At 44.7% G+C, this 21,545-nt stretch overlaps 1 protein-coding gene across 1 annotated transcript in view; it reads right to left on the reverse strand.

Moving 5' to 3' along the window:
* The window catches only part of C2 (complement C2), a 658,041-nt gene that overhangs the window by 370,346 nt on the left and 266,150 nt on the right, over nucleotides 1-21,545 (reverse strand). The window lies entirely within an intron of this gene.

A 21,545-nucleotide genomic window follows, 5' to 3' on the forward strand; every position in this document is an offset into this window, starting at 1 on the left:
CCTACCGGCATTCAATTTGGGGGACCGGCACTCATTTTCTGCATCAGACATTTTACTGAGCACAAGACAGGCAAAAACATACAAAGTAGAAAGATGAAGGAAGAGAAAGATGGGAAAACTATCACATGGGGATAGCAAGAACCTACTAGAGTGAGATAAAGGGGCAAGAGTAAAGAGGCATGAGGTGGATTCAAGACCACACAGCCTTGGTATTCGGCGCACTGGCTGCAGGCTGCTGAGCAGAACTTTAGGCAGCAGCACTCCTTTTGCACATTAAGAACTGGCAATCACAAACTAGTAGTAAGTGACAGCACATCAGGTGACCAATAATGCCTACATCGTGTCCACCCTCTCCATCGTGCTGTTGTGAATCCTTTTTTGGTGGGGCATACACTGGCTCATAGAAACACTAGACACACACGGTTGCTGGTATTAGTACATAAATATTATGTGTAATGATGATGATAATTATCACAGTAATCCCAGCAGTCATACTATAAGTCAAGCTGTATACCACCAATGCCTCAAAGACTTTACATTACCCATTTCTACTCTCTCCAATACAATAGTCTAGCCCCTTCTTGAGATCTTCATGCATGTTATCAGCCTCATGGGTATTGTACTGGCTATATGGTTTTCAGAATTTTCTAACTGTTTATGGCAAGCCATGTAAGGCTCCCCGCATACCCCAGAAAGCTATTGAATCTGCAGTCGGAGAGAGGTACTATGTAAAGGACCTCTAACAATTAGTCCTCATGGCTGTCTCTCTCAAATCTTTAGTACTCTTTATTTAATTTCCTCCAATGATTTTACATCGAGAGGGGAAGGGTAACCCCTGAACAGCTTGGCCACAGCAAAACATTGTTAGTGTTTCTGGCACAGAAGCACATGGAAGACAGGCAAATGCTGCCATGTTATTTCCTCCTGAGTCCGATTTGTGCGAGCCGGATGGCCTTGCAGCTCTAGTTGGTGCATGTAGTAGTACTGCAGCTTCTTGAGGAACGGAATATTGTTAGCTTAACTTATGTCAACTTACAGCTCTGAAAATATTGTCTAGAAATAATATGGTGAGCTTGCACACACAGTTAACAGTATCATTCATGGCAGGGTAGTATTGGTCAAAAAAGAAGTGGTTGAAGCTATACACAAGAGAACCCCAACACGTCAGACAACCAAGATGCAACACATTGCAACGTCCAAGAAATGAAACTGTGGTTTGGATGTACATACACCACACAAGTGCCCAGCTCAAGGCAAAGCGGGTACCACATGCGGAAAGGCAACCCATTTTGACCGCGTCTACTGAGGGGGAGAAAGGGAAGAAAGAAGGAGAGGAGGTAAGGCGACACATCACCCTAGCACTAAGACAATTAACACTAGATGATGACCCACTAACCTCCAACAGAGCTGCAACACCTGAGAGGCTGAGAGGTTATGGCACAGCAGTGTGTGAGACACATGGATCCGACCAATCTCATTAGAAGGCAGGGGCAGATTATGCTCTATCAAAAATAACAAGAGTGCCGCGCCCAGGCTACTTGGATCTAGTAATGCCTACTGTTGTTTTAAAGGTAGCAGGAGCATTATGTTGCTCATGTTGATGGTCCAGGCAGCAGCTAAGCTCCAATCTGGATTCAACTTTCTTTTGCCCACCCAGCAAGTGGCGCTAATCGCAACCCATGGTGCACTGAATGGGGGCAATGTGATGGGTGCGGCGCAGCAGGCCCATGCCACAGCTTTAGAGCACCAGCCCTGGAAATCATTTCTGTCCCTGTCTGGTGTATTGAGTGCAGGTAGAGCCAAGTGCACTCCGGCCAGCTCATATATCAGACAGGAATTCTTCCCTCCTCGACTGGATGGACACATCTGTCCTGGAAAGTTCTACTCAGCACACTATGCCAGCGCATGACTGCAGGATTAGAGAAAGACCACGGAGACCGATTAAAGCCACCAGTAGCTCAGCAGGCCTGCTCCTCAGTTGCAATCCCTCAGCATTGCCAGCTGCAGTCTATCCCCCTGCCCAGTCCAGGCATTCAAAGACCAGACGCTGACGTTCTAAACCAGTTCAGCTGCCTGGTACCCAGTATGGAGGCACCACAGTTCTTGGCACAGTCACTGTGATTTGACTCTAATTCTCCACTGTGCTGTTGCCCTGAGTTGCGTTTACTTAGCCATCTTCTGTGAAGCTGTGTAACACCTTCTGTCTGACAGTCAAGCTTTTTTTAAGCTTTGACACTTTGTTGCCATTTTTGAGACAATACTTGTAGCGTAAAAAAGCAAAACTGATAGTCCCTAGATATAATGGACTGCCTTTTGTTACTGCCTGAAAGTGTTACACATGACGTGGGGACAACTGGCAGTTATGCAGGACAGCACACAGCTTATGTCATTGTGAAATAACACTACTATACGACAGCCAACATCAGTGTTTTTAAAATCTCTGCAGAGTAAGTGAGTCCTGATTGGAAGTCCATGAATGAGTGCTATGGTGGGACAATAAGTTCGACAGGAGTTATGCAATACCTTGATGTTCATAGGGCCTACAGTTTGTGTACGTCCTATGACCAGTAGGTACAGAAGGGTGTCTGGGCATAACACTGAAGAACTGCCGCCAGGTGGCTTGTATGCTGTTCACTCTGGCCCAAATAATCAAGTCTGGCATGTTAGAGCCCTAGCTTGCCATCTAGGGGCTCTGAATGATTAACATGGCCACTTATGAAATGTATTTATTACATCGACGTATTCGCTTTACTCTACTTACGATAAACTGTCAGTCCAAGTGTCACACATAAGGCATTAAAATGTCACGCCTAAGCACACATAAGTTAACTGAAGACTTGCCAGCTATGCTCCGAGCTCCCAGTAGGTGTATATCTACGGAGCGTTACTGCTCTCTTCTTGTTACTGGTATTTATTTATTTATTTATTTAATACGATTACACCTTGGCACTCTTAATTTATATATTTTCATTCACGTATACGAAAACATTCCTTCTAATCAGAAATCAATGTAACAACTCACAGGAAAAACAATTTTAAATTCCTATTTAGTTCCTATCAACAATGTTACACTCCAGCAGTAGTGTGCAATAGTACGATATACAATATGAACCTATTCCATGCAAAAAGATCTTAATCTCAAATCTTGTTGTTTGACATATGAGGACGGCAGCGACGCGTGTTTCGTTACAGAAGTAACTTCTTCAAGGCTTATATTCTTTGACAATCATCAGCTCGATGTGAAAAGAAACAGAATTTGTTGTTTCCAGGAAAAGTCCTGCTAATCCGGATTGAAGAAATCTATTAATGTACTGAAGGGCATCCACATCATATTCTGGTGGACCCTGAAAGCGAGATATCCAGCCTCCACTATTGGCCAAGTATTCCTCATGTGCGGTACGTTCCTTTCTTTCAAATCAGTCAATAGTGAACAGTTCTCAGGGACAATTCCATATCACAGAAAATGTGTGGAGTATATTGAACCTGTTGATCCAGGTTGGCAATTTCCATTCGATCCCTATGGAACATCCACGTCCAATAAGAGTGGATCCTAAATGCGAGGTAGCAGGGCTCCAGTATCGGGCAAATATTCTTAGACGTACTCTTATGTAGATAGTCCCTCTATAAGTCTGCCAAATCAGTAACAATTCTCAGGAAAAATCTGCCCATCATGCGTTGTTTGTGTGTTGCCTGCAGTGTCACTTTAGTGTCACGTGTACTGATGGAAGTGTTATGTCACACTATTATCACAGAGCATGCTCTCTGCAACCAGGGATAATTAATAATGATGGTTCTTTTTTCTCCCCTAAGTTGGCTCATATAAACAGTGAAGGTAGGAACTTCCTGTCTCACTTGCTGTGTTTGTATAGAGCACAAGCAAACAGGGATCCCTGTATAGACCCGAAGAACGCCCTTGACTAAACCCTTAGCATATGAATGGGCAGAAACATCTTGGCACCTTAAAAGGATGTCTGGGGCATTGTCCCTAAAATCATCCTGAATGTATTTTTATATTTTTGTAACTATACCCAAGGTACCAACTAACAAAGGAAACCCCTGTGGTATAATTTAAAGTATTTCTAAAACCCCATCGGGATTCCTGCCTTATCTAAGCATCAGCTTTTATCAAGAACTCGCTCACGATAAGAGGTCGACTGCGCCCTGCTAGTACCATCTTACCAGGGTGGGGCGAGGTCGCCAATGATGATGCACGCCACATAACATGAATGAGGCTTTCTCATCCAGAAACAACTGGCTTCTGTGTTGACTCTAGGCTTCTGATTGGATAGGAAAATTAATCCATCCTCTATAATTGTACACCATACCACTTGTGTGTTGTGAGTATTCTGTCAGGAGATTGTACAGTGACGTTTTCCTCCTCTTCTCTTCATGTGGTGGCATAGAATGCTTTATCTCATTTTGAGATCAATAACTTTGTGACCATGGTAATAAACTGTGACAAAACCGTGATGTCAAATATATTGTTCAAGTAAAAGAATCGACAAACAAAATATGCATTCCAACCCAGGTATTCCACATCATTAGCATAATTAGAAGAGGCAATGATGTCAAAGTAAAGCATTACAGTATGATCTCAAAAAGAAGCGTGCAATGACAAAAAGGCCTATCAAACCAGACCACAATATGACCACAACCGTGATTCATCCAAGTGTTTGGTTTCAGCTTTAGACAAAGACACCCTTCCACCAGAAAATATGGTCAAACAAATGAAGAACTAGTAAAATTAAAATACATTTCCTGGTACGTCTTTGTTTCCTTGCACCTGCCCAGTAATCTATGTTCAATCAACAGTACTAAATCAATAATTACAGTAAAATGTTACAAATAAACCAATTTGCCCTTAATCTCTACTTTCAAGTCTTGTAAAAAAAAGGATTATTTGAGTTAATTCAACCCAAGTAGTTTCAGATGAAAACTGAGGAAAGCAAGGTACAAACGTCAAAATATCCATTCCTTCTTGCTAAATATCAAGGTTTTCTCAGCAGATTTCTTTAAAAATCAGGACCTTCAAGCATTGTCTTCAAAGCAAGCATGAAAGAATCACAAGTCTCCAACCAGGCATCCATAGGCATTACTAGAGGAGGTACCCAAAACAAGCCAGGTCCAGTAAGGCAACTAATCGACAAACCACATTAACTCTAAATTACTTTAAATTGTAAGAGAATGACGATTCATCATTTCATTACAAGACCGGAGTTACCATTATGCATGTTTAATGCTTTTTAACGCTGTATTGCTCACATGTTCCATAGGTCTAAGAGAAAGCTGTGCAAAAGTGGATGCTTTGACCAGTCTGTGGGCCTTTAGGATATCGGAGAGCAATCCTTCGGCTCAGAACACTTTCCTTACTGGCCATTGCTCCACGGTAAGAGTGCGCCCCAAATTTTGACAAATCTATACTTGCTTACGACATTATTAATCTAACCCATCTAGCAATAGTAGCTGTAGATACTGCTTTATATGGTTTAAAAAAAGAAATGAATAGATGGTTTTCATCCTTTGGTCTACTGTTACACATTATTTTTCATACGTTTTCATGCAGTTTGCTTCACATTGTTTTTTACAAACTGGAAAACAAGTATATAAAATGCTTTCGGTCATGGTTTTGGTCCTTATCCATATTTCAAACTGCACAACGTCTGGAGAGTAAAATCTATTAGGGATCTCTAACGCTTTAACATCTAAAATTCTTTTAAAGGATATCAGACAGAGTAAGGTTGCTTATTTAGTTGATAGTGTTTTTTTTTAAAGAGAAGAATTATCGGGCCTTGTAGAAAATAAATCGAAAATGAGGTTAACATTCCATAGCAAATCATACCTGGTTTTGGGGGACGTTTAAGTCTAATTCCCTTCATTACCCTGCGGATCAGTGAATCTAAACCGATAGAATAGTAATTTATTAGTAAATGGCCTGCAGATATACCTGATTTATTACAGTTGATTGTTCTATAACATAGCCTGAAATGAATAAACCTGTGAGATAATTTGCTAAATCTACTACAGGAGCGTCCACGGGATCCAAACCCCATTCCAGGCACCAACTACACCATTTCCTCCAAATTCCGATGTATATTCTCCTTGTTCCTGGTGCCCATGACTCATCCAGTAGATCTTTAGCCTCTTTTGAAAGGCCTGAGTATCTCTTAGATTTCCTGAAATCTTCAAAGCAAGAAGGTTCATATTGCCTTCTAGAAGGAGAGGATGCTCTTCTCCTTCCTGTCCTTGAAGAAGTTCCTTGGGATTAGACGTGGGAAGTCTATTGCTAATTCCATCGTTCCCAGGAATCAAACTTGGGTATTCCAGAAAGGAGTAATTAGTACTATTTTGCATTGTTCTGATCTGATTTTCAGAAGAACTCTCTGGATTAGAGCAAAAGAGGGAAAAGCATAACAATTCTGTTTGTTCCAGGATTGGACCAGGGCATCCACTGCCTGTGTGTTGGGATCTGGTCTCCAGCCGTAATAGCGTTTGACCTGAAAAGTGAGTCTGCTGGCAAACAGGTCTACATGAAAGGGCCCCACTGATTCTGAGTTCCCTTGAAGACTATAGGATTCAATTTCCAGTAGCTTGAATCCTTTAGGAACCTTGAGTTCCAATCTGCTCTTGTGTTTTGATGACCAGAAAAAAATTCTGCTTTGAGAGTGATCTTTTGGCTTCAATAAAAGTACCACATTTTCTTGGCTAGTTCTACAAGTATCTTTGATCTTGCATCCCCCAAGCAGTTGATATAGGATACTGCTGTGAAGTTGTCTAATCTGATGAGGACGACACTGTTCTTCAGAGTGGATCTGAAGCTCCTCAGAGCTTTCAAGCTCACCATCATTTCTAGACTGTTTATGTGGAGTGGAAGTTCCTCTTGGGATGACTTCCCGTCTCTATCTTTCCCATTTTGGTGCCTGGTGCCCCAAACTAAATTGCTTGCGTCTGACTCTACTGTTACTCTGGGATGTTATCGGAGATTGCCTTGCCCTTCCAACTGTCTACATTGTTCCACCACCACAGGAGGTCCTTTCGGTCCTCTTGCGATAAGGGAATTGTCTATGAATACCATAGGCCCTTCTTTAAACCTAAGGATTTCAGTCTTTGTAAGTCTCTGTACTGCAGCGGGCCTGGAGATAATGCTTGAATAGAGGAGGATAGAAGCCCAACTACTCTTGCTATTTCGCATAAACGGACTGAGTCTTTGGACAGAACATAAGAAACCTCTCTCTTTATTTTTGACAGGTTTTTGGCTGGTAATTGCAATTGGCTTATAGTTGTATTTACCTGCAACCCTAAGAATTCCAGATTTTGAGTTGGTGTCATTATTGATTTTTCTACATTGACGATGAAGCCTAATCCTTCTAATAGGTCTACTGTCCACTTCATATGTTTTAACAAATCTTCCTGATGTTGTGATATCAGAAGCATATTGTCTAGATAGATTACTATACGAAAACCCCTTCTTCTCATGGAAGCAACTACTGGTCTTAGAACTTTGGTGAAACACCATGGGGCTGAGGAGAGGCCAAAGGGAAGGCAATTAAATTGGTATGTTATTCCTCTACAGAAGAATCTTAAATATTTTTGAGAGTCCTTGTCCATAGGTATTGTGAAGTAGGCGTCTTTTAGATCCAGTTTCACAAGCCAGTCCTTTTTAGGTCTCGCCTAGCGATGCAGCACGAATGTGCTGCTGTCGCTTTGCGAGGCGATCAGTATACACTGTAGTGTGGAAGCTCCGCCCATTCTCTGCCCATTGGATTTTGTCTTAAATGCTGCCTCCGATTGGTTTGAGGCTTGTTAGTCCCTTCTCAGTCATTACTTGTATCCTTCCATGGCTATCAGCCCCTTTCCTCATGAGAGCCTGGTCTCACCTAGCAGTTGATAATTGGACTAGCAAACTTGCGGAGAATCCACCTCTGATTAAAGACAAGCCCGGCCTAGCAAACCAGGCATATGTCAACTGGATCACTCATTCTCTAGACGTCGTTCTTCCCAAAGAGGAAATCACGCTCAAACGCTCCCACAAAACTGCCCCGTGGTACACAGATGCTCTTAGAGATAAGAAACGACTCTGCAGGAAATCAGAAAGATGCTGGCGATCTGATTATTCCACAGACAATAAAACCCTTTATCGAGAAGCCATCAGTGAATACAAAACACTGATAAAAGCGGCCCAGGCCACATACTTCTCTGAGAAAATGTTGCTGCTAAATCTAAACCCAAGGAAATTTTCCGAATCATCAAACAACTATCAAAACAGTCCCCCAGCTTGCAGGTGGACAAGTCCACCACTCACTGTAATAATGTCGCTGAATTCTTTCATCAGAAAATAAGCTCCATCTACTCTGCCTTTCCCCCGAAAAATCTCACCCCTTTAGCCCCTCCTCTCCTTCCTACAGCCTCCCCCCCCAACCAACACCTACCCACGCTGACTCACTTCCCTCTGTTGGATCTCGCTTCCCTTGAACCCTTAGCACGGAAAGTAAAATCCGGATCCCCTAATGACCCAGCCCCGCCAGACATAATAATGGCAGCCTCGCAGACGACCCTGCCTACCATAAGGGAGGTTCTAAATGCCTCCATCTCTTCTGGCACGGTCCCGACAGTATGGAAGCAGGCCATGGTCAGAGCCTTATTGAAAAAGCCTAATTTGGACTCTACTGACCTGAGTAACTATCGCCCCATATCCCCGCTCCCATGGGTAAGTAAGATCCTGGAGAAATATATAAATCAACAACTAATAAATTTCCTAGAAGATCACCACCTACTGGACCCTACCCAGACGGGCTTTAGACCAAAACATGGGACCGAGACCGCCCTCCTCATGGTTACCGAGGAAGCCAAAAAAATCCTGGATCAAGGAGGATCAGTGACAGTGATCCTCCTTGATCTCAGTGCGGCCTTCGATACGGTCAGCCATGAAACCCGGCTGCACCGTATGTCCCAGGTCGGGATTAAGGATAAAGCCTGGTCTTGGTTCCAGTCCTTCTTAGAGGATAGATCTTTCCGTGTGTTCGAAGGTGAGTCTGTGTCCACCAGCAGACCTTTGAAATGCGGAGTCCCCCAGGGCTCCTCTCTGAGCCCTGCACTCTTTAACCTGTACATGAGGCCACTGGCTGATGTCGTCCGCCCATTTGGGATTAAGATCATCTCCTATGCGGATGACACGCAGCTGGTGGTCTCCCTGACGCAGGAAGCCAATCCACCGGCTCTGGGCGGGCTTAGAGAGTGCCTAGAGAAAGTGAAGACCTGGATGTCCCTATCGTCCTGAATGGGGACAAAACCGAGCTGATGCTCCTAGGCCCCTCAGACCTCAGCATCCCTGCCTCTCTGTGGCCGCCCAGTCTGGGTCCCCCGCCAATACCCAAAAACAGTATCAAGAGTCTCGGAGTCTGGCTGGACAGATCCCTGTCCTTCAGCGTACAAGCCACAAAACTCTCAGCCACATGCTTCGGCATCATGAGGATGCTGAGGAGAATTCTTCCTCTCCTTCCCCTGGAAGCCAAACAAGCAGCCGTACAAGGTCTAATTCAGTCACGCCTTGATTTTAATAATGTACTCTACCTTGGTGCCCCGGAATCCACCCTGAGAAGGCTTCAGACAGCCCAGAACTGCGCAGCACGCATTTTACTCGACATCCCCCGCACAGTCAGTGAGGGCCGGATTGGTAACCCTCCACTGGCTGCCAGTGCGCCAGAGAGTCATGTTCAAAGCCATGTGCATAGCACACCAGGCCTTCTGGAACACTGGTCCCAGAATTACTCGGGACCTAAGTACCCACTACATGCCCAATAGAAGCTTACGCTCCAGTCAGACTTTCCTTGCAGTGGCTCCCAGAATAAAAAGATCTAGATCCGGAGGCAGGACGTTTTCACACAATGCTGCCAGGGCCTGGAACGCCCTTCCGTTGCATCTCAGAGCCAACCCTAATCTTTTAGCCTTCCGTAAACAGCTGAAAACCTTTTTATTTCATCCAGTCTAATTAATTCCCATTTCTCTCCCCTCTTGGGCCATAGTGCGGGTCCACGGTATTCTCAGCGCTTGGACGCCCCCGGGCAGCAATTCGCGCTCTATAAATACACATCCAATCCAATCCAATCCAATCCTGAACAGACTACTTTCTTCCAGTCTCTCCCCCGCCCCTATCCTCCTCCCCTCTCCCCCCCACAGTCCATGACTTGTTTGAGGCCCCACCCTCTTCCATGCACTTCTGGTCGTACTTGTGCTATTACGGGGCTCAGCCTTTGCCTTGTTTGCCCCTGTCTGCAGGAGGGAAGTGGCAGCCCACCCTCTGTTGCATACCCGGTGTGTTGCATTACAATCCTCCTCAGCATGTGTGCGTTGTGCTGCTTGCAGCCGCTCTCCCCCTCCCTCCCACCATCCGTGACTTCTTTGCGGCCCTGCCCCCTTCCATGCACTCCAGGTCATACTCGTGCCTTTACGGGGCCCAGCCTTTGCCTTGTTTTATTTGTTTGCAGTTTGTATACAGCGCGACTCAACCCAAATGTATTGGAGCAATTTATTTGAGCACTAGCTACATTACACAAGGTCACATTTATTTTTTGGGTTGGGACGCTGAGCTCAGTCTGAGCCTCGAACCAGGATCTCCCGATCCAAACTCAGCAGCCGGGGCTGTTGGGCCACAACCTCTATCCAAGTCCTTCTCGATTGTGCACATCTCACGATTCAAAGATATGCAATTACCATCATTGAAATATGGCCACTAAAAGAGAGTTAGGCTTCTTTCTAACTTCTCTTAAATCTAATGACGGCAGCGCTCCTTGTATCTAAGTTCAGGTAGGTTTTCAAGCGGCCCCTGCTTCAGTCAATTCTTATCAGCCCATCTTGTGCCCTCAGCGTGTTCATTTGTAGTGTGTAGTTTGAGTCGCCGCCTCTGTTCTGGTCACTGAGTGGCATCTGCTGCTGTAAATCCTCATCTCCGAAGGACTGCGTGTTTAGGTACAGGTTCGATCTGATCAGGCGTGGCGGCTCTGCACTGCAGCTTTCGTAGCATTGTTAGGGCAGTGCTGCTGCACAGGTACAAATAGCAGCCTCCCTTTCTGTAGTGAGACTGGAGGATGAGAAGCTGGAGGCCATCAGGAAGCTGTCCCTATCATAAAACCTCGCTCTCTTTAGGGAGTTTTTGATCAATTTGTTGGGATATCCTCTGGCTTTAAGTTTTTGCTTCAGAGTCTCTGCGTGGCGATAAAAGTCTGGCACTGTCCTGCAGTTCCTATGAAGTCTTAAAAATTCCCCAAAGCGGATATTATCTTTTTGTGAATGGGGGTGATTGCTAGCATACTGTAAGAGTGTGTTCCTATCAGTGGGTTTAGTATAGAGCTCCACTTGTAGCTCATTCTCCACATTTTTGATTCTAATGTCTAAGAATTCCACACTGGAATTACTATAACCGGCTGTGAACTTTAAATTCGGGTCACCTAGATTGATCCATTCTAAAAACTCTGTTAAAACCGTACTGGAACCGCTCCATATGAAAATAATATCATCTATGTAGCGGTGCCAGCAGGTGATGTTTTCAAAATAAGGCGCCATTTCATTAAATATGCGTATCCGCTCAAAGTTGCCCACATAGAGGCATGCCAGACTGGGGGCACAAGTGGCCCCCATGCTGGTCCCCTTAGTCTGCAAATAGAGTTCATCTTTGAAGAGGAACATAATATTTTTTTAAATCATTCTGATGCGGGACATAATAAAAATGTTATTGCCTCCATTTAGATCCTCCCCTTCTAATATGTCGGAGATTACCTCTATTGTATTGTCCTGAGGGATATTAGTGTACAGGGCTTATATATGTGGAAGCAATAACAGAAGCAGCAAAATACCAGTTGGGCAACACACTATGCTAAGCCCAAAATTGAGCTAGTGTTAAGAAGCCACGACCTTAATCACATCGACCACGCCCATTTGAGAGAACCCCCCTCCCAGTTTTTTCATCGCACTTATAACCCTGCTTATGAGTGTAGTGCCAACCATGTAGCGCCCAGGTCCGGAATAACATTCCAAAAAGTAGCGCGTTTAGTGTGGTTTTCATACACACACACTATGAGCCCTATGTCTCCACTCCATTTGGGTTAGGTTTTGTTAAACACAGTGGCTTCAGGGTGTCGAAGGCAGATTGGGGCTGGGGTGTCACAGTACTGTTATGAATGTGTACATCCCGTAGGGGTGTTGTTCGGCCTCCCCTGTACCCTTAGTGTCCTGTACTCATCTGTGTGCTGTATTCATCTGCCCTGTCCGATGGGTCTATTTGTCTTACAGTGGCCCCTTTATTTGATGAAATATGGACATCCGGCCTCAGATTCTGTATATTGCAATCTTGCGCTACGCCATTCGCCTGATTTCTTGACGTTGTTCTATGTAGGATTCAATTTCTTTAAAACGGAGTCCTTGGCTCCTTTTGTGTCAATGCAATTGATCTCTTTCAATCACTTGCCAACTTTATATTGGAAAATTCATAGAGAATTTATTTGGGATCTCCTCGATTTACAGTGGGGGCTGCTAACCTTGGGAGTGGAATAACCGAGGAAAGAGCGATACTGTTGCTTTTACGGGAGCTATGGACCAATTCATCAAAAGAATGAACTGTGTAGTGGATGAAAGTATAAATATTATGGAAAGGAGGGTTTCGCAGGAATTGGCCATTGCAAGAAGATCTTCTCTCGGGTCAATGGCACATGCTCAAACACCTACTCCCAAAGACAGAATTGAAACAGCAGGAGAGACTAATAGTCCCCCAAGTAATGAAATTACTGTGGATATATTGAATGCCTCAGAGGGTAGTTCTTTAAATGTCTCAGAATCTATTTTACAATCACCTAATAATTTACCTAATGCTCGTACTGCACCGGTACCCGTTGAGCAAGCTAAAGTATATAATACCAGGCAGCAGAAAGGGGTGAACGCAGGGGCTATTTCAAAGAACAAACAAGGGCCGACCACTAATATTGGTGGTAAGAGAAAGAAGGGTCCTAAGCAGCCTGTGTCACCTAATATTAGTTTGGAAGTGGCTGTTGGTAAAAATAAGGATATAGCAGGGATTGGCGCAGAAGGGGGGGATCCTGCTTCTATTGTCATACTTGAAGCACTACGACACACACTCTGCCCATTAGAGGAGAGATTGAGCAGAATAGAGATATCCTTAAAACGTATAGAAAGGGACATAAAGGAGATAATAGACAACCCACAGAGTAAGTCTAGTATAAATCCGCAATTAACATTGTCAAAAGCTATGTCTGCAAAAACTCCTGATGTAATACTAGTGCCAAATGAAAAAGCAGCACCTAAACCAAATGTGGGGGACCCTATTACACCTAGAGATGTATCTAAAAACAAACCACAAAAGCAAAGTACACCAAGCACAACAATAGGTAGTAAGGGGGTGGTAAATGGAAATAGATTAAGTAAAGATCAGGCAAGGGATGTACTCAATCTTCCCCCGGAGGTCTGTCCATTTGTGGCAATCCTGACTGGGGTTACAGAGTTAGGCAAAGAGGAGTTGGAAAGTTCATCTTTCCTCTGGAAAAGGGTGACTCAATGGCTAAATATTAATAGGCCGTTACCCCCTGGCCTGAGGGGTAACATCCTAAGCATCAGGCGAGTACCCTGGGTGGGCTACTTGACGAAAGATATAGAAGGGGATAGCATAGTTATTAATTTTGACAATCCAAGAATAGTTAACTATATCTGTAATTGGAAGTATCCAAACCCAGACCCAGCCACCACCATACAACCATTTAAACTAACACACTTTTACCCACCCGGTCACTTTCATCTTAGGACTGATGGGTGGACTATGGTAAGACACCGTGGTAGGAGGCATCAAGGAGGAGGTTGGTTAGGACAAATCCATCAACCCCATAATTTTTTCTCCCATAACCAATTTGATTGTCTTGAGTCAGTCGATTGACTACAGGTAATTCCATTGACCACCACACCTGAGGTATCTTCATTAAACCATGTAATCCCCAAACTTAGTGTAGCATCTTCTAAAGAGAGTGGGGGGGTGAATATACCATTTAATCACCAGGAGATCGGCTGCGAAAAAGTTTGCAATAGCAATAACATGGTAGGGAATGGGCATGAAGTAACCACGAGGCCTTGTGACTCGAAGAAAGGAGATAGTGACAATAGGGAGTTATTAGTGGATAGGCACACGAACATCTGTACTATTGTTGATGAAAATCTACCTCCCATTATTAAATCTAGTACCCATTGTTTAAAAGAGGGACCCCCATTGATAACATTAGTTTCGTGGAATATCGCTGGAGTTGGTACAAAAATGTGTGACCCTGACTAGAACAGTTATATGAATACATTTGATATCTGTGTGCTACAGGAAACTTGGGCCACGGATCAGGTCCATAGAATAGGATATAGAACCTACCAAGTGGCGGCCGTCCCTTCAGTAAGAAGGCGAGCCTCAGGAGGGTTGGTAATATGGATCAGTACAACCATTGATGTGGGGATAAAAATGTTAAATACTGATTCTTTAGATATACTTGGACTGAAATTAACTACAAGAGATAAGAGGGTGATAAATCTTATAAATGTGTACAATAGACCATGTCCCGCCAATAGGGAATCACCATGTATTGAGAAATTGGAAATGTTTATGGACATCCTAGACCAAGATGGAAGTATCATTTTATGTGGTGATCTGAATTGCAATTTTGAGCCGATTGTGGGGATGGTTAAATTGTACGAGGAAGAGGATGTTGTTAATGGGATACCAGCACTGAATAATGGAACTGTTCCTGGGACCACATTAGCCCTCCACATCACAAGGTTGCTCACAGGCCATGGTTTAAGGGCTTGCAATGGGCGCATGCCATCAGACTCCCCGAAAACATTTACTTTTAGTAGGGGTAATTGTAGGAGCAAGATAGATTATGTTTCTGTTTCTTTTAATCTGTGGCCATATACGAATGATTTAAAGGTTAGAGAACGCTTTGAGAGCGATCACCTTTCGTTGGAAATGAGTTTTTTGTCTAGTATGTTGAATGAACCTGGTGTTACTGAGGGCATTCATAGCCCAGTAGCCCCATTAACTTGCGACAATGTTATATTAAGTAATAATCGAAGGGCCGTTAAATGTGCATACATTCTTGAAAGAAAAGATCTGTTGGCTAATATTTATTCCACATTTGTGAATACATTCGAATCTTACAATGTGGATGAATGCAAACCTGGTGAATTCATTGGATTACATAAATCCTTTTGTAAAAAACTGTTAGACCTTATTACTAAAAAACCTAGGAAAGGAATCGGGACGGTGAATGCAAAACCTGTAGGCAAACCCTGGTTTAACAGGGAATGCCGAGTTGCTAAAACCGACCTGATTAATGCGGTAAAAAGTAAAAGCTCTGTAGAACTTAAATTAAAAAGGAAAATCTACAATAAGACAATAGCTACAGCCAAATCATCCTGGGATGACGATCTATGGTCCAGTATGTTATTAGCTGCAAAAACAAAAGACCACAGGCAGTTCTGGGAGATAGTAGCTAAAGGGAATAAGCCAGACAAAGGTTCGAGGGAGGTTTTCTTAAACGAAGCTACATGGGTTGATCACTTTACTTTATTATATGCAGCCCAAATTATAGAGGAAAAGCTCCCGGAAAACCCAAACCAAACACTAACCCAGGTAGAGAATGATGAAAATCCATTGGTAATCTTTGACATACAAGAGACTGAAACAGCAATTGCTTCTGTGAAGCAAGGGAAGGACCCTGGTCTGGATAAGATCCCTGGTGATCTTTATAAGCATAATATAGAGATCTGGGCACCTTACTTAAACCATTTGTTTAATACTATCGCAGCTGGTGACCAAATCCCTGATACATGGGACGGGGCAGAAATTATCACTATTTTTAAAAAGGGGGATAGAGGTGACCCAGCGAACTATCGCCCCATTAGTCTTTTAGATATAACACAGAAAATTTATGCCAGGCACATTCTAAACCGCGTAAATACGTGGTTGGAGGAAAACTTGGTCTTATCCAAGTATCAGGCAGGGTTCAGGGAAAAGACAGGGACCATCGATCAGGTATTAAGGCTATGCTGCCTGTATTGGAAATATGTCATCATCCGCAGAGGTAATCTATATGTTACCTTTGTAGATTTACGAGCAGCATTTGACCTTATTCCTCGTGACTTACTGTGGAAATCACTGAAAAAGCAGGGGTTTCCAGGTGAACTATTGAAACTAGTGATTGGGTTACACCAGAATAACTACGCTAGGGTAAGATGGGGCCAAATGGTGAACTCACAGATGCAATCCCTATCAAGAGAGGAGTGCGCCAAGGGTGCGTGCTGGCGCCTACACTTTTCTCCCTTTTTGTTAACGATATTGCAGTTTATATGGAGAATTGTGACAACGACTCACCTCGCCTGGGGGGGGGGACGAGTTCCGTCCCTCCTCTTCGCGGATGACACGATTCTCATTTCACAAACCCCACGGGGCCTACAGATCCTATTAGATAGGTTCCACCAGTACTGTATTACAAAAGGGTTAGAAATTAATGTAAAAAAGACTAAATATATGGCTCTTAATCCTCATAAAAGTTTCAAGAAAAATCTAACGCTGAATGGAGAAAAGCTTGATTATGAACAAAGTTTTACTTATTTGGGGGTATTATAAGATTCATCTTTAAATTGGAAACCCCAATTAGAAAAATCAAAAATTGTGTTCAAACAAAATTGTCTCCCGATATTGAAAAGACATAACAAATGTGCAAATAAGGCAGTTACCCCAGCATTAGAGCTCTTTAGATGCAAGGTCCAGTCAGCAGTTTTGTATGGGGCAGAACTCTGGGGACCTGTGTGTAGAAAGACCTTTGAAATCTTGGAGAATAAATTCATAAGGGGATTATTAAAGGTTCCTAATAATACTCCATTACTACCCCTACTCCTCGATATGAACATACGACGCACCGATTCACATGCAATATTAAGACCGCTATTGTTATGGGTCAGGTTGTGGACTACCCCTGAGTTAACTGAATATAAAAATGGACTGGTTGAAGTTTTGAAACTAGATACTAGTAGTAATATCTCTTGGTTTAAACATGTCAAAACTTGGTGAACAAAATTGGGTTTATCCCATTTTTGGAGCCAGCCAGAATCTTTGACCGTGTCCTCAAAGAAAATAGTCAAACTTTCATTTTGGGCCCTTATGAGCCATGACGCAGTATACGTTGGAATACATGGCCCCACAACTGAAACATTTTTAATGGTAAAAAATGTGGCCCAGTTTGAAATATTTCTTGATGAGATCCAGCCACCATTGGCGAAAACCCTGTATCTAAAATATAGGTATGGCATACTAGGAACCCGGGAAACCGAGACAAAATGGGGGAAAATTAGCAACGATAAATGCACTTTATGCACAAATAATGTAAAAGAAGACATTTTTCACATTCTATTTTTCTGTTCAAGCTATGCAGAAACAAGAAGGAAATGGATAGTGCCATTGTGCAGTAATATCGGATCAACTTCGCATCAGGAAGCTGGTAGAATATTAATTACGGACACTAGTCAAGTAATTGTGTTTGGCATCAGCAGATTTCTCTTGGCTGTAAAATTCATTAGACAAAAATTGTCTCTGCCATTTTAAGCGTATATAGTGAGAATTGTTAACTGGCAGTTATAACCCAATTTAATGCTTTTTTTAACCTTGTAAATATTTTAACAAATCTTTTAACTATATTTATTGATGTGTGTTTCAAGCCCCAACTCATGATTTAGCTGTGAAGGGTTATGGTAATTTTTTGGTCATGCACCAGCACTTTCCTTGATTGTATATCTTTGTATATTTGTTGATAATAATGTGGTCATGTATATTATATATTTTGTATATCTTTTATGCTGCAATTGCAACGAAATAAAGATTATTGAATTGAATTGAATTACTCACACACACACTTCTCTTGCCCATGCTTTCAGACACCCCTCCCTTCTCTCACACACACAGTTTCACCCTTACTGGCACACAGTCTTGCTAAAGCTCTCTCACGCACACTCTCTCAGCCTGCCGTCTGATACATTCCATCACCGGTGACCCTTGACATTTTGAACAGGTGAAAGAAAACAATACCTTTTCCCATTCTTCATTCTCCCCTTAAATATGTTGCTTTAGGCAACCCCCAACTTTGGGAAGAATTCTATGTTAAAGAACAGTAGATGTTGCAGTGCCCAGTATAATGTTCTGCACGGCTAAATACTTATAAGGTCCCAAAGGCGAGACCGATTGCATTGCAAATGCTTGTTTTGTAGGATGTCTCTTAAGAGGTGAAACCCTTCCATTTTGAAATGTCTGAATACTAGGAAGGTATTCACTTCTTTTCAATTTATGACAGGACGCCAGCCTTTGTTCACCAAAAAGATCTGTCACTCTGCAAATAGCATTTTTTAACAATATCTGGTTCACCTCTGTGTCTACTAGAGCTGATTGCTCTTGATCTAAGGTTAACTCTCTGGGTTGTTGTGCTTGGTAGGGCGTTGTGTTGAATTCTATCTTGAAACCCTTTATGGTTTCCTGTACCCAACGGTCGTTGGTTAGTAATGTCCAATTTTGGTTGAACAGGTGTAGTCTTCCCCTACCCTTGTATGGGAAAAAGCAGAAGGAGGAGGCATTCTTACCTTGCTGTCCATGAATTTGGGGTCTGCCTCTGCCCCCACAATGGGTGCTAAAGTTTCTGCCTCTTTGTGGGAAGAAGGAGGAGTTGTGTCCTCAGAAATGTCTTCCATATCCTCGTTGGCTTTGCTGGTAGTACGGTGACCTGTATTGCCCATGGCTGACAGCGGTTCCCATCCTGTCAGCCCTTCCAAAACCTCTACCTCCAAGCATCTGTCTTAGGTTTGACTGCGCCTTACTGAAGGCTGCAAAGGTGGAAACATCTTTTCCGAAAATCTTAATAAAGTTCTCTCCAAAGAGAAGGCCATTCGGGTTACCATGGGCGTCTTTAGTGGCAAGATCCCACAATTTGGAGTTTATCCTCATAAGTATTGCCCTTCTTCGTTCTGAGGTTAGACCTGCGTTGGCATTGCCAAGGAAGCATAGTGCACGTTGACTCCATCCCCTCAGTTTTCCACATCTACTGGGGTGCCCTTTTGGGATGCCTCTTCTGACAAGTCCAGAATCTTCGCTAATGGCCCTAGAGTGTCCAGTACTTTATCTTGGCTTTATCCGCAGGGACCGCACCAACGGAATAGGAGGAGGAATCGCCATCATCCACAGGAACACCCTCAGAGTCCCGACCAGCACCGACGACACCCTCAGCACGGCCGAACACCTACACTTCCAGATCCACACTGATCCCAACACCACCCTCAGAGGAACCCTCATCTACAGACCCCCCGGACCACGGCCACAGTTCAGCGACGCCATCGCCCACTTCGTCAGCATGCACGCCCTCGCCTCCACAGACTACATTCTCCTCGGGGACCTGAACTTTCACCTCGAGAACAACAAGGACATCAACTCCACCACCTTGAATGACAACCTCGCCAACCTCGAACTCAGACAGCTCATCACAACACCCACCCACTCTGCCGGCCACACGCTTGACCCCATCCTCTCCGCAAGGTCCCACGTCTCCTTCAGCCACACCATTGAACTCCACTGGACCAACCATCACTGCATCCACTTCACCTTCCAGAAACCCACCGCGCACCACTGCACTCAACAGATCCCTCGCCGATGCTGGAACAAAGTCACTGAGAACCAGCTAAACACCACCCTCGCCCGAAGCCCACCCGTCAATACCACCGACCCCGACACCGCCGCCCACAACCTTCAACAGTGGACCGACGACTGCGCCAACACACTCGCCCTCTCAAGAAACCCTCCAACAGACAAACCAACAAGAAAGCCAGTTGGTTCACCACGGACCGGCCGAAAACTAGAAAAGAAATGGCACCGCGAACAGACACCGGACAGCTACGCAGCCCACAAGAACGCCATCCCCAAACAATATTACCTCATCAGATCCGCCAAAAGGGCCTCCTTCAAAGACCGCTTAGACAACAATGCACACAACAGCAAAGAGCTCTTCAACATCGTGAAGGCGCTCTCCAACCCCAGCTCCAACACCAACGACATCCCACCTTCGCAAGACCTGTGCGATGCCTCGCCACCTTCTTCCATCACAAGATCGCAGACATCCACAACAGCTTCAACACCACGACAATCACAAGACCTCCGACCTCACAGCTACCATCCTCACCGATCCCCTGCTCACATGGACCAACATAAACAACGACATCTCCTTCGAGACCGTGACCTTCTCGGAAAGCTGGAAACACGCAAGATCAACTCCCTACTCAAAAAACCCAAGGCGGATCCCAAGGACCTCAAGAACTTCCGACCAATCTCCCTGCTCCCGTTCCCCGTGAATGTCTTCGAGAAGACTGTCAACAGACAACTGACCTGCTACCTCGAGGCGAAGAGCATCCTGGATCCATCCCAGTCCGGGTTCCGCAGCAACCACAGCACCAAAACTGCCCACATCGCTGCCACTGACGACATCAGGCTCCTACTGGACAACGGCAAAACCGTGGCCCTCATCCTCCTGGGCCTGCCAGCTGCCTTAGACACAGTCTGCCACAGTCTGCCACCGCACCCTACGCACACGCCTCCACAACGTTGGGATCCGAGACAAAGCACTGGACTAGACCACCTCCTTCCTCTCCGGCAGAACCCAGAGCGTCCACCTCCCCCTTTCTGATCCGAAGCCACCAAGATCATCTGCAGCGTACCCCAAGGATCATCCCTCAGCCCAACACTGTATAACATCTACATGGCACCACTTGCTCACGTCGCCCGAATGCACAACCTCATCATCTCCTACGCCGACGACACCTAACTGATCCTCTCCCTCACCAAGGACCCCCTCACCGCCAAAACCAACGTTCACGAAGGAATGAAAGCCGTTGCCGAGTGGATGAAGATCAGCTGCCTGAGGCTGAACTCAGACAAGACGGAAGTCCTCATCTTCGGCTCCAATCCCTCGCCGTGGGACTCCTGGTGGCCGACCGCACTGGGAGCAGCACCAACACCCACCGACCACGCACGCAACCTAGGGTTCATCCTCGACTCAACACTCTCCATGACCAAACAAGTCAATGCCATCTCGTCCTCCTGCTTCAACACCCTCCGCATGCTCCGCAAGATCTACAGGTGGATCCCCACCGAAACAAGAAAAACGGCCACCCAGGCCCTCGTCAGCAGCAGGCTAGACTACGACAAAGCCCTCTACGCAGGAGCCTCGGCCAAACTCCTGAAACGACTACAACGCATACAAAATGCCTCCGCACGACTGATCCTCGACATCCCTTGCCGCAGCCACATCACACCCCACCTAAAAGATCTGCACTGGCTCCCCATTAACAAGAGGATCACCGTCAAGCTCCTCACCCATGCACACAAAGCACCCCACAACACTGGACTGACATACCTTAACAGACGACTCACCTTTTACACCCTGATCCGCTGGCTCCGCTCCGCCGACCTCGTACTTGCCACC

The sequence above is a fragment of the Lissotriton helveticus genome, chromosome 5_1 (assembly GCF_964261635.1).
Source record: "Lissotriton helveticus chromosome 5_1, aLisHel1.1, whole genome shotgun sequence".
NCBI lineage: Eukaryota > Metazoa > Chordata > Amphibia > Caudata > Salamandridae > Lissotriton > Lissotriton helveticus.